This window comes from Sciurus carolinensis, unplaced genomic scaffold (genome assembly GCF_902686445.1).
Source record: "Sciurus carolinensis unplaced genomic scaffold, mSciCar1.2, whole genome shotgun sequence".
Classification (NCBI taxonomy): Eukaryota; Metazoa; Chordata; class Mammalia; order Rodentia; family Sciuridae; genus Sciurus; species Sciurus carolinensis.
The window spans coordinates 747,087-760,277 of record NW_025920143.1 but is presented as its reverse complement, the minus strand read 5'-3'; the positions used below and the strand labels follow the sequence as shown (position 1 = coordinate 760,277).

Below are 13,191 nucleotides of genomic sequence, written 5' to 3'. Positions count from 1 at the left end.
CGATTGGTGCGATCATTCAATGCCTGCATTTGCTCTTTCATCTCATCGTTTGCTTCCCTAATCATTTTAATTATGTACATTCTGAACTCCCTTTCTGTCATTTCTTCTGCCATGCTGTCGTTGGATTTTATTGATGTAACATCTAGATTTGTTTGGGGCATTTTCTTCCCTTGTTTTCTCATATTGTTCAGGGATCAGTGGGTCATTAAGATATTGCAGATTTCCTCTATCAACTTATAATGTCCCTGAAGATTGTTAGTATATCCCCTCTTATCCTTCAGTAGCCTGAAGTCTTGGAGGAGGTTGATAATGCAGAGCTCCACGAAGAAGCTGCCTCTCTAGGGTGGTGACCCTCAGGTGGCGTATATTCCCTGCTAGTGGGCAGAGGTGTCTCCACTTGTTGACCAATGGTCATCCAACGGGGAAGTAGGCTGCGGGCTGAGGCAAGGCCTGTTTGTGCCTATGTCTCTGACTTTACTGTCCCTGTGGGAAAACCTCCCCTGGCCGGGAAGAGTCACTCGGTGGGGACGTCTCGCTAGTCAGTTGCCCTCCTAGAAGTTCCCCTCAATCTACAACTACCCCCTGGGCTGGGCTGTCTTCTTCTGCAACGATCCCAGGGGCCCGGACCTACGTCCTGGGCCTGGGAGCCTCACCCTTCGCGGGCGAGTCTCCTTAGGCTGCCTCTCCCAGAGAGTCTGCCTGCCGCCCTGGAAACTTCGCTCCGCCCCTAGGCGTGTCTCTGTGCGGCTCTTCCAGCAAGAAGCCACCTAGCTCCTGGGACCCTGCTCTGCACCAATCGCCTGGCTATGCAGCCCCTCCCCTGAGCCACCACCTGGAGCCCCGTACAATAGCTTGGAGACACAGAGACCCGCCACACACCTCCTCCTCCGGACAGCCGCCCGGTTTCCGACGCAGACACTAGGAATCCAAACAACTCACTTTGGGTCTCCTCCTCCCACCAACCACCCGTAGCCCTAGGCAGTCACTCCAAGTCCAAGTGACCCGCCCTGTTCCTCCTCCTCCTCCTTGGGGTAGCCGCCCAGGTGTTCAGGAGCGGTGGCTCCGAGACCAGGTGACTCACCACGCTCCTTCTCCAGGCAGGCCACCGGTGTTCCGGAGCGGTTGCTTTTAGTCCAATCAACTCACCACTCGCCTCCTCCTCTGGCAACCGCCTGTGGTTCTGATGCAGTCACTCACAGACTAAGTGTCCCACCGCTCTCCTCCTCCAGGCAGGCCACCAGTGTTCTGGAGCAGCTGCTCCGAGTTCAAACAGCTCGTCACGCAGCTCCTCCTTCGGCAACCGCCCACAGCTCTGATGCAGCCACTCCCAGGTCAAACAACAAGCCACGCTCCTCCTCTTCCTCCGGGCAACCTCCCGGCACTCAGGAGCGCCCACTCTCAGTTCAAACAGTTCACCACGCAACTCCTCCTCTGGCAACCGCCTGTGGTTCTGATGCAGTCATTCCCAGACCAAGCGTCCCGCCGTGCTCCTCCTCTTCCTCCGGGCAGTCCCCCGGCGCTCAGGAGCGCCCACTCTGAGTTCAAACAGCTCACCACGCAGCTCCTCCTCTGGCAACCGCCCGTGGCTCTGATGCAGTCACTCCTAGACCCAAGCGACCCGCCGGGCCTCTCCTCCTCCTCCGGGCAACCCCCCGGTGTTCGGAAGCGGTCACTCTGGGTCCAAACAGCTCACCACACAGCTCCTCCCCAGGCAGCCGCCCGGAGCCCCAGCGGCTGCTCGAGTCCAAGCGCTGTGCTTCAATCTTTTTCTTAAACACTCTGTCTGCGTGCCCACACAGATCTGGTAGCCAGACCCCAACCTCCTGCCATGGGCTGCTGACCCTCTCCTCACATGCAGCTGAGCTGGCCACATCCTTTGTGCCTTAGCAGCTGCTACACCCACTCTTCAGGCTTCCCATTAACCTCAAGTAGTTCATCAGTGCTACTCCAACAAAAGACAACTTCCTCCTAAGGAACTCTCCTTCACCTAAGGTAATATACCATTATTGTCCTTTGAAGGGGGGCTGAAGGTTCTGGGGCAAGTTAAATGTTACTGATAATCTGAGTTTGATATTTATTCTTCAGCTATTTATTGAGAACTTTGGGAGTTGGGCATTTTTTTTTCACCAGGGACATCAAAATGGGGTGCAAAACCCAGCAAGAATTCTGGGGTTTAGAATCTATATGTGCAATACTGCCAGATACTGTTAGTGTGTAGCTACAAAAGAAGAAACCATATAGGAAGGGATTTGGTATGAGAAACCATGCCACATGTGAGTCTAAGCTGGACTGGGGGTCTGAGAAGATAGTTACCAGAAGCATGGATGGCGAGTCCCAGGCAGCGGATGCTTCTCAAGGGCAGGGGCAGTCTCTTCAGGAGTAGCTCTCCTGATGCCTAGCACTTGTGAATTTCCATGGTGCAGCCCTCCCCACTGTGACTGGTGTCAAGCCACTGATGTTGAGTGCTCATGGACTGTGGAAGACAAGCTTGGTGGCCATAATGAGGCTGCCATTCCATCAGACAGAAAGGACCCAAAGGTCACAGACAGTGGGACAACAGAATGAAAGTAATCAGGAAGAAATAAGTTTTGAGCATTTCTTGTCTTGGTTTTAATACAATTTATTCATGAGTTTATGTAAGTGAATATTAATAATATCTTTGTTTAACAACCTGTTCAGTTCCTAAAAATTTAAAGTCAGTCCCTGTGAGCCCATTCAGGCTGTATCTAGCACACCACTGAAGGCTGAGTGGATTTAACAAGGTGTGAGAAGGACATGGAGGAAGCAGCCTATGCAAAGGCCCTGTGGTGAGGGGGGTTTGGCACAGTTTATAAGTAGAGGGAAAATGATCATGATTGGAAAGGCCCTGCTGCAGGAGGCAGGTGTCTCCTGTGGCCACTGAGTGGTTTTATTCCAATTGTGTAAACTCTGGGGCAAAGGGTTAAGCTCTGAATGGGACCAGATGCCCTTCATGTTCCTCCCAACTCTGATGTTCTATGACAATCAAGGTGAGATTGAAGTTTTAGAGAACAGACAAAAGAGGTAAGAACTGATGAATGAAGAACAGAGAAATAGTGCCGTGCACATTGTAAGTAGATATATAAACACACCAGCCACTTGAGGACTAAAACAACTTTATCTTTAAAATAATTAGCCACAGGAAGCAAAGTGAATCAGGTGTTTTCTCCCCCCTCCCTCTCTGAGGGTTCTTATCTTTGAAATATCACTTCTTCAAAGTGTCAGATGATTGTATCTGCTAATGTGTTTTTTACCATGTGATCCTGGGAAGGATGGGGACTTTTTTTGCTGGTAGTACAGTAGACACTGCAGCTTCTCATTTTAAGGAACTCCTTGTGCAAGAGAGTTCAGGGAACACAAGGGAAGATCAGGAAGACTAACAAATACCTTCAAATAGAAGGGAAATCTACCAGTGGCACGGGCTTCCATGTCTCCTCCTCCCCCAGGTTTGAGCCACAGCATCCCCACTCTAGGACTGCTGTCTCTGTGGGACCTCTGCCCCTATCTGTCCTCGTCACCCCTCTGACAGGACCCCCGAGGTGTAGCCCTGTGTCTGTCCCCAAACCCTGTGCCACAGTCCACCTCTGGTCACCTGCCCTGGATGTGCCTGACAGTGGCCCACCCTCCCTTCACTGTTAGTTCAGACTGTCCCCATCAGTCCTGGCTGGGCTTGCCTTTAGAAAACATGTCTCTGGAGACCAATTACTACCTCACTGTGTATTAACTACTTGACGCCTTCTGGACCTTAGTTTTGTGATGTATAAAATAGGGATTTGAATTCTTATTTTTTTCTAGGTTAGGGGTTGAGGAATATTTCAAAGTACTGGGAATGATGAGGAAATGATCACATGCTATTTTCTACAATTATTATTTTTATCTGCTCCCTGATCTGCCATGAGTCTATGCACTTTTCAAAGGCCAGACAATTTACTGACTCTTTCTGGGCCCTGGCCACGTGCCGGGTGGTATGCTGTGGACTTTCTCTTGCTGGCCAGAGTCAATGGGAACCATTTCCCTGTGCCAGAAACATTTTGTCCAGGGATGCTTTCTCCACTTTTCAGCTGCCAGGCTAAATGTTAGAGATATGCAGAGTCCACATCCAGGCATGCCTGCCCCCCAAGGGCCCGTGTTCCTGCCCCTCTTCCAGGCATCGGGGTCTTTCTCCTCCAGACCCTGGTCTGGATGCATTCTCCTTAAGGTTCATTTTAAAGGTTAATCTCTGGCTTACCAGCCCACTAGACATTGTGCCTTTTCTTCCCTCTTATCTAGGTGTTTAGGAGGTGACACAGGAAGGAACAAGTACTATTCAATAAGCACAACCTACGTGCCTGTACTTGTGTGGAAATGGTAGTCATATTCTCATTTCTCTCCTCAAACAGTCACAGAAAGAGTCATGCTTTGCCTGCTTCTGTAATAAAACTAGATAAAGGCCAGAGAGATTAAGAAACTTTCTCCCAATTCCAGTATTTGTGAAGGCTGAACTGGGTTGACTGACATCAAACCTGAACACAGGGTGGCCAGCAATTCTAGAAATCTGCCACATTCTCAGAGTTGTCAGTGAGTCAACTCCAACCACCACTTGGAAAGCTATGGAAAAGTCAGTGGCATTGTTCTGTGAAGCAAGAGGCTCTTGACATCACATCGCCTCTTTATGAGAGAATTGTTTTCTTTTAATGGGGGCCAGTCTGTTGACAGTGTTGTCATTTTCATCATTGCTCGGAGCACAACAAAAGGAACGTTTAATGGACACACCACTGAAGCTGCAGCACCTTAGTAAGGAACAGGGTTGGACCAATTGCCAGTGCATTCCCCAATCATCTTCCACCTCAGGACCCAAATCCCAGCTGTCAAAACCAACAGAACCATCAGATTTTCTTCTCTGTCAAAATCCCAAGCACTTTGTGTCAGTGCTTTTTCAGAAAACTCATCCTCTGTGACTCCCTTGTGAGAATCAGACTCTCAGGATCAGGGCTATTCAATAAGCACAGTGATCAAGGAGAAGCCAAAGTAGGCAGAAGCCTCTGCCTGCCACCAATGAGGACAAGATGCTGTCAGCAAGAACCTGAACTCTACTGACTTGGGGACAAAGCAGGTGGCAGAGCCCAGGTGCAGCCACAAGCCCAGCTCACACCTGCTGTTGACATACAACAGTCCCATGTTCCCATGACACCTGTTCTTTATGTCTGTGAAGACTAAGCCCTGAACTTGGGAAACTCAAGATTTGTTCTCCCCTTATAGAATCTTCCTAAAGCAAAGGTAAAATGTACTATTTCTTTTCTGTACTTGTAGTTATTCTGTGTACAATATGGATGCTGATATTTTGTGTGTATTTTCTACCAGGATGGGTTTGCCTTCTCACTGTTCTCATGGAATCTTTTTGATGAACAGCAGTTCATATCCCATTTCATACTGATTGGTGGCTGTTGCCTGGAGCATCACTTTACAAAGGTTCTGAGACTGTGAACTGGTTCAGTGGAAAAGAACACCATAATATATTAGCAATGTCTGTGAACCATGGGACCCACAGGACCATTGATCTACAGCACTGGAAGACGCTGGCTGGCTAGGAAATGATCTCAGTTCACATTCTTGCAGATGTGCCCATTTATTGGAACTCTGAAGACAAGCACATGAAATGATAGAAATTCCCTAAAGAATTTTCTGTATACCTGGATAACACAGCCCACTGGTAGAAAGTAGAGGCAAACATATTATCCCACAAGGAGATGGACAGATTTCTCCTTCTTGGGAGAGATAGGTAAGTTTTTCACTAAAAGAATGAAGAGTTTACCAAGCAGAAAATAAACAGTGAGTAAAGATTCAGTTATACCAGAAGAATAACTTCCAGAGATCTGTTGCTTGACATGAGGCCTACAGTTAAGAGTCCTGCATTATGAACTCAAAAGTTTGTTGGGGGTAGCTTTCATGTTAAGTGTTCTTAGGAAGCAAATAACAACAACAACAACAAAATAAAGAACACAAAGAAACTTTGGGATGTAATGGGTGTGCTTACTCCCTTTTCATTTTGGGGATGGTTTCAAGGTTGTGCACCCTTGGTTCCAATCATCAAGTTGTATGTGTCACATACAGATTTCTGTACACCAGTTGGAGGTTTAAGGCTGTTTAAGAGCATCTCAGGAAATGAAATGGGTGGTGGGCATATGGTGTGCTCATGGAAGTGCAAGCTGTGTGGTGGGCCTGTGTGGTACAGGGGTAGCTGTGGCGGTGATGGAGGAGTCTGCTGGGTCCCTGGCATCAGAATTGGAGGCTTTTTTCTTCAGGTTGTGGAGTATTGGATTCTGGTCCCAACCATTAGTCTGCACCAGGGTCAAGGTATGTTAGATAATAACAGAGCAGGAGAGGTGGGCAAGATGGGTAATGAGGACACAAGGTCAGGACAGCCTCAGGAGTGAGCAGCCTGGTAGCCTATGCTCTTTTCCTGATGAGCTGGACTCAGGCCTCCTGTGTGAAGACAGATGAGCCCAGAAAGGTCTGTGACAGTCTTTGAAAGTTAATGTGGGTAACAGGCAATTAAAAGAGCCTCAGGTCTGAGTTGGGGCAGAAAGCCTTTTGTCCACCTTGAACCCTAAGGGGAGGGAAAGATACAGGTCTTTGGACCAGTACTGGGCTTTAGAGTGGGCCTTGTTGTCTTGTGAGGAGACCTCTTTCAGAATTGGGCAGAAGGTCCAGTGTGACCAGAGCACAGCTGCTGTGATATGTGGAACTTTGAGCCAATGTGCTCCCAGCAGTCTTGACAGAGTGGAGGGGCACAGGCCACCTCTTCAGAGGCCTGAGGGTAAGTTCACACTGGGCTCCTTGGAGATATCCAAGTCCTGAGCACAGCTGGCCCTCCCAGGTGAGTCCAACATATCCAATGCCACCATGTCAAGCAGAGGGCAGAGTGGTCCTCCTGGCTGCAGTGGGTGGACTGGGCTGGATGTGCTAGGCCAGCCTGGCTCTGCCCTCTGCTCTTCCTTCTCTTGTAGCCAGGACTTTTGGAACAGAGTCAGTTAGAGGGGATGGATAGGTTCAGAACCACAGTCCTGGACTCAGTCTGAGGTCAACCTGTGAGCTGAACTACTCTGTGCCTTACTGAGGTCCCCAGCCTATGTCTCTGTTTTCCCCCTGAAACACTTCAGGTGTTACCAGGAAAATGACCTCTGTTCACAGTCGGAACTCGATGAGGACCTGGTTCTTCATATCCAAACAAAGAGAACAATACCACTTCCCAGAGATGATATGACTCCTTTAAAAAGTGTTGGTGAAACAGACACACTCTACACCAGATATCTTTGCTCACTGTTCAACAACAAATGCCATGGTTGCTGTGGTAACGGTGATGGTGATTTTGATGTCTGCTCACCTCCTGTTCACTGTGAGTCAGAGTCGGCTCACCTCCACACTAGCTTGCTCCAGAGAGAGAAGAGCACATGTGTGGGTTAGCATGGGAGCAAGGCACAGGCCAATGGAAGCAGAGGGGCAGTTGAAAATCTTGCTGGAGAAAGAGGTCAAAGCCAAATTAAGTCCATTCTATGTTTTGATTTTCCACGACCTCTTTATGCTTTAGGAATAGGGTAATTATGTGATCCTGATGCAAAGAAGGGATACCCATGAAGAGTTCTAGGGACTACAGGATTTTACAGGCCCTGAGCTGACCAACAGCATCAATTCATTTTTTTGTGTCTGAAGGCGTGTTCTGCTGGTGGTGGATTGCCACCTTTCTTTGATCCTTCTCTGGGCTTGTTCCTTTCTTTTCCTCTTTGTCTCTGCACAGATCTTTTGTTTTTGGAAAATAAACAATTTTTTTTATTTTTACAGACTGCATTTGGATTCATTGTACACAAATGGGGCACATCATTTCATTTCTATGGTTGTGCATGACATAGATTCATACCATTCCTGTAATCATACATGCACATAGGGTAATGATGTCTGTCTCACTCCACCATCTTTCATTACCGCCCCATTTCCCTCTATGTAATCTAAAGTTCCTCCATTTTTCTCTCACCACCCACACCCCTCCATCCCCATTATATATCATCATCCATTTATCAGGGAAAACATTTGGCCTTTGGTTTTTTGGGATTGGCACCAGTATTTAAAGTTTCATATTCCAATTTTTTTTGTCATTTTCTGGGAGGTGAGAATTAGGTGTCCTTTCCCCTTGTTTCCTGCACTAGATGGGCAGCAAAGTTTTGTGAATAGAGCAAAAGTTGGCTACAATGAAACCTCTCAGACACAGGATTTTTCAAACTTTTATCAATGGAGGAACAAGAAAATGTAGGTTTTTTTTGGTAAAGGAAGAATCAGAAAAAGATCAACCAAAGTGGAACCCTGTGTAGGAAGGAGAAATGCATGAACTGTCAGCAGTAATGGTGGGGTGGGCGAGAAGCCTTCTAATCAGCATCTGAGCAGAGGCATTGAAGTGAGAGGGCCCCTCTAGGACTAGAGACTACAGGAGACAAGACCACTGAAAGCTGAGTTATGCAGCCACTATTTTAAAACTGCTTTTGAAAAGAAGCCCGTGTGAAAGGGAAGAATTTGTGCAATTAGAATGTATTTTCCTTTTATATTCGTATCTGTTTCCTTCACAAGCTATTTTTGGTACATCTTTATTAACCTTCTAACAAAATGCCAATTAAAGCAACTTTTAATTGGCTGTGTTTAGAGGACTGAAACCAAAGTGGAAAATATGCTTGATCGGCACATCAGCAATGAAGCCAGATCCTTAATCCTGCTTGGTGTGTAACTGAAATGCACAGTTGTTTTCACCTGGGATGACCACGTATTAAACGGAAAGCCAGCGTTCCAAGTGGCCAGTAGGTGCAGTTGCATCTTGGGCTCCACTGCCCTTGTCACCTCTATTTTTTTTGCTCTTTTTCATTTTTCCACCAGTTATCCTCTTAACAGTAACTTGATTTCCGTATGGTGTTGAACAACATCTCAGTACATGTTGATGACCTGAACTGGCAGTATACTGGCTTTTGTGGATGCTCTGAACACTTTGCATGATGTCAGTAACTTCTCTGAATGTGAATGAAGCCATAGAGCACCGTTTACACTTGGATGGCAGGAGCTCTGTTTGGAGTTCCAGTTGACGTTCAGGACTTGTTGAAAATCAGTCTTGAGGTAGTACCAAGGAAAGAGCTAGTTGAGTCCTGCACACACTCTTCTAGATCCATGGACTTCATTGTTACATCTCTGCATCTGGTGCAGCCTGCTCTATCTACCGCCTCCCTTGGGTATGTGATGCCTGTCTACTCACTGAGCCTCCTCCAGGCATTGGTCCTCCCTGCCCCTCAGTCTGTGTGCTGACCTCATCCACAGAGCTTATCTCTCTGGGTGGCCAGCACCATCAATTGTCAGTCCTCCAGTACTGTAAGCTAACAGAGGGCAGGTCTTTACATCAGTGACTATCATATCCCTACCAACACAGGGCAGACTGATGCAGTAGCTGTCACAACTGTAACTACAAAATAAAGAAAATTTAGAAATGAGAATAGGACATGAATTTCAGGTAGCATGCCAGTGTCTGCCTGTGTGCTGACCACATCCATAGACAGCTATGTACATAGATCATAGATAAGTGCAGATGGTAAGTGATACATGGATGGGGACAGAATGATGGGTAGAAGGTGGACAGGGAGACAGATGTATAAGTAGATACTAGAGACAGACTGAGAGGGTGAATGAGGTGAGACCAGCGTTGATGTCTCATCTTGCAACTTCTTCATTCTTCATAAGCTTTGCATTCAATTCTTGGAAAATTCTAAGGGTGCCCATCTTATATTAAATTGGTTGGTTTCCATTTCTAGTCTGCCTGAAAAGGTGGAAAACCAATTTTTTTTATTTTTGTATTTAATAAGCACTCAATTTTATAGAGTTAAATATAACTGATCTAGTTTCCTTTTGAAGTATGGTCCAGAATGGTCCATTTTCTCTGATAAGACATGCCTTGGGAGTCAACCCGCTGGAGAAGCAAGGAGCCAAGTTAAGTCAAGTATAAGTGAGATCACTTCCAGTCACAGTGGGACTTGGGGAGAGGCTGCTCCTGCCCTGATGTCGTTCCCACTAACTGAAATCACAGTTTAGGATCAAGGCAGTGCCAAGAGAAAGCTCCCTGGTTCACTGTTCCGTGGTTTACATGCTGCGTGATTGCTGTCAACAGAGCATCACCTCTATGTCTGATGTCTATGGAGAAGTATGAGTAAACTTCATCCAGCAGACAACACCTGTAGCCCACAGAGCTGGACACAGTTCCCCAAGTCAGAGGAAGCCCTGCTATCTTCAGAAGTGAAATGTGAGTTTCACATGGAGAGCTCAGACGGGGATTCCATCCCTTCCTCTGTGGTAGCAGCACGGGTACCAGGTCTGGGTTTCAGGGGTGGGCCATGCTTCCCAGGGTTGGAGATGGCAGCTGGGATTAGCATGACTTATTCAGCAGGTACAAGATGGGGCAAATAATTCTTAGCAGCCAGAACGTGGAGAATGAGAACTAAATCCTCACCAAATTCACTTCTTTCTAATATGTGGGTGTTTATAAGGATCTTTTTAAAAACTTACTTTAATCTTTTATTTTATTTGTTCTAATTAGTTGTACATGACAGTAGAATGTATTTATACATTTTGATAGATCATACATAAATAGAATGTAATCTCATTTTTCTGAGTATACATATTACAGGATAAAGTCAACTATATATTTAAAATTTTTGTCTTAAAAACTCTGAATTTATCCCACTCCTTGGTTTATACCCAAAGGAAATAAAATTAGCATACTACAGTAATGAAGCCACATTAATGTTTATAGCAGCTCAATTTACAATAGCTAGATTGTGGAACCAATCTAAATGCCCTTCAACAGATGAATGGATAAAGAAACTGGTATATATCCACATTGGAATATTATTCAGCCACAAAGAAGAATAATATTATGGCATGTGCAGATAAATGGATAGAGTTGGAAATACCATGCCTAGTGAAATAAGTCAAGCCCAAAAAACCAAAGGCCAAATGTTTTCCCTGATAAGTGGAAGATGATATATAATGGGGGTGGGGGGTGGGAGTGAGAGAGAAATGGAGGAACTTTAGATTATGTAGAGGGAAATGAGAGGGAGGGAGGTATGAAAAATGGTGGAGTGAGACAGACATCATTACCCTATGTACATGGATGATTACATGAATGGTATGAATCTACATTATGCACAACCATAGAAATGAAATTATGTACCCCGCCTGTGTACAATGAATCAAAATGCAGTCTGTAAATAATAAAAATTTTTAAAAAATAAACCTGAATTTGACTTTATGACCTATTTTTTGACTCTTTGATCCAATGTCATGAAGACTGGACTTCTCATTCTCTTTCTGTTTCTTAACTGACCTGCTGTTTATCTTCTTTCTCTCTTAACCCCTAAACAGAGGTGTCTAGTCTAGGTGATATGGAGTTGTTAGTACATCCGATACAGAAGATTTCCTAGGGATCACTAGGGGTTATTGATTAACTCTGAATCAAGCAACTTAACTGTAAATAATCATATTGGGATATGATAATAATAAAAATGGACTGTGGAATATTCCTGAAAATGCTCCCAGTTCTTCCCATTGCTTAACTATACCCATTGGTAAGTTGCCCATCTTCTCCTGGTATTAGATTTCACATCTGTGAAGTCAAGATGCATCTGATTGTTTGAGTTCTTATAAAAATTAAATGAATAACCAAAAGAAGATGAAGTGAGCCAATCCAAAGGAAGCATGTAGCAGGGAGTCTAACACAGAGAACATGATCAGAAGACCCGGCTGCCACTTAGGAAATGTGCCTGGAGCATCTCACCTGCCTGGCAGTCCTGGTGCCACCCTTGACAGTCACTGGTTTCTTTAGCTCACCTCATCAAATATGCCTTCACAAAATTCTGAAAATCACCAGGGCTACGTTATTTGCAGAAAGGGAGACATTGCACATGGGAACTAGGAGGGTTGGAAGGTGATGTGATGCCCTCATCTCCAACCCTTTTAGAGTCAAGGGGTCAAAGTTCATATTAGCCAGTGTGGCCACCAAGACCACACCCAGTCTACTTTCTTCAACATCAATTCCCGTAGCTTCTCTCCATGAACATCCACCCAAGGAAGAGAGCCCCCCATTGCCCCTTGTACCTGCTCATGCACTGCTTCATTTGCAGGGCATGTAGCCAGAGCCATCTGTATAAGAGGAAGCCCCAGCATCACCTGTGCATCAGCTGGGGAGCCACTGGATGTCTTGAGCACCAGGACATCCAATGCCATGCCCATGTGCTTTGGCAGAACCCAGCCTCGGCTACCCATGGGGTCTCGTCTCCCTCACTCTCCTCTCTGCTTGGTCCACTCCAGACACCTTGGTCTCCTTACTTTCCTCACATTCAATAAGAATGCTTTACTTCAGGGATTCAGAGGGTTTTATTTTCTCCTGAAAATGTCTCCTTCCAGGTTTCTACATGGCTTCCTGCTCTCTTGTTATCTATTGAATTATCATCTGCTCAGGCTTTTTCCTGAAAGCACTCCATTAAATAACATCACCTCCTTGTCCCTTTCTGTTCTCTCATGCTGCTTTGTTACTATGACCACTGGGAAATTCTACCTTTATTTTTAAGTTTATTACACATGAGAGCATGAACATCTTCAATGCTCAGAGAAGTACTTTGGTTGCGATTAACCATTACCTCACTTAAATAACTGAGCCCCACCTGTCTTAGATGTTCCTGACACTTCAATTTTGCTGTGGGTGTCTTGTATTGTCTTTAAATTTGGTGTGACTTTCTGTGACTCACTCAAATCCACCATCTTTTTGATCCCATGAGTGACTATCTATAGTGGTTACCTGCTCCTGTACATTGCCAGATAAATGACAAAATATACCTGCCAATGGTCATCTGTAGCCTTGTATGTGCACAGTAGAGACAATCATCTTTCCGTATCCATGGGACAGTGTTAGAAAGGCCTCCTGTGGGTACCAAACCCATGACTTCTCTAGTATAAAATGGAGAAGTATTTTCATAAAATGTACACACATGGTTTCATAAACTTTAAATTATCTCTAGATCACATAGAAACCCCAATGCAATGTAAATGTTAGATAAGAAGTCAGGTTGTATTACTTAGGGAGAAAATGACATGAAAAATTTCTGCACATATTAAATA

General features: G+C 45.6%; 1 pseudogene; it reads right to left on the bottom strand.

The window, feature by feature from the left end:
• LOC124974320 (N-lysine methyltransferase SMYD2-like) overlaps positions 1–12,339 on the bottom strand; it is a 33,328-nt pseudogene extending 20,989 nt beyond the window's left edge.
• Positions 12,340–13,191: the final 852 nt, after the last annotated feature.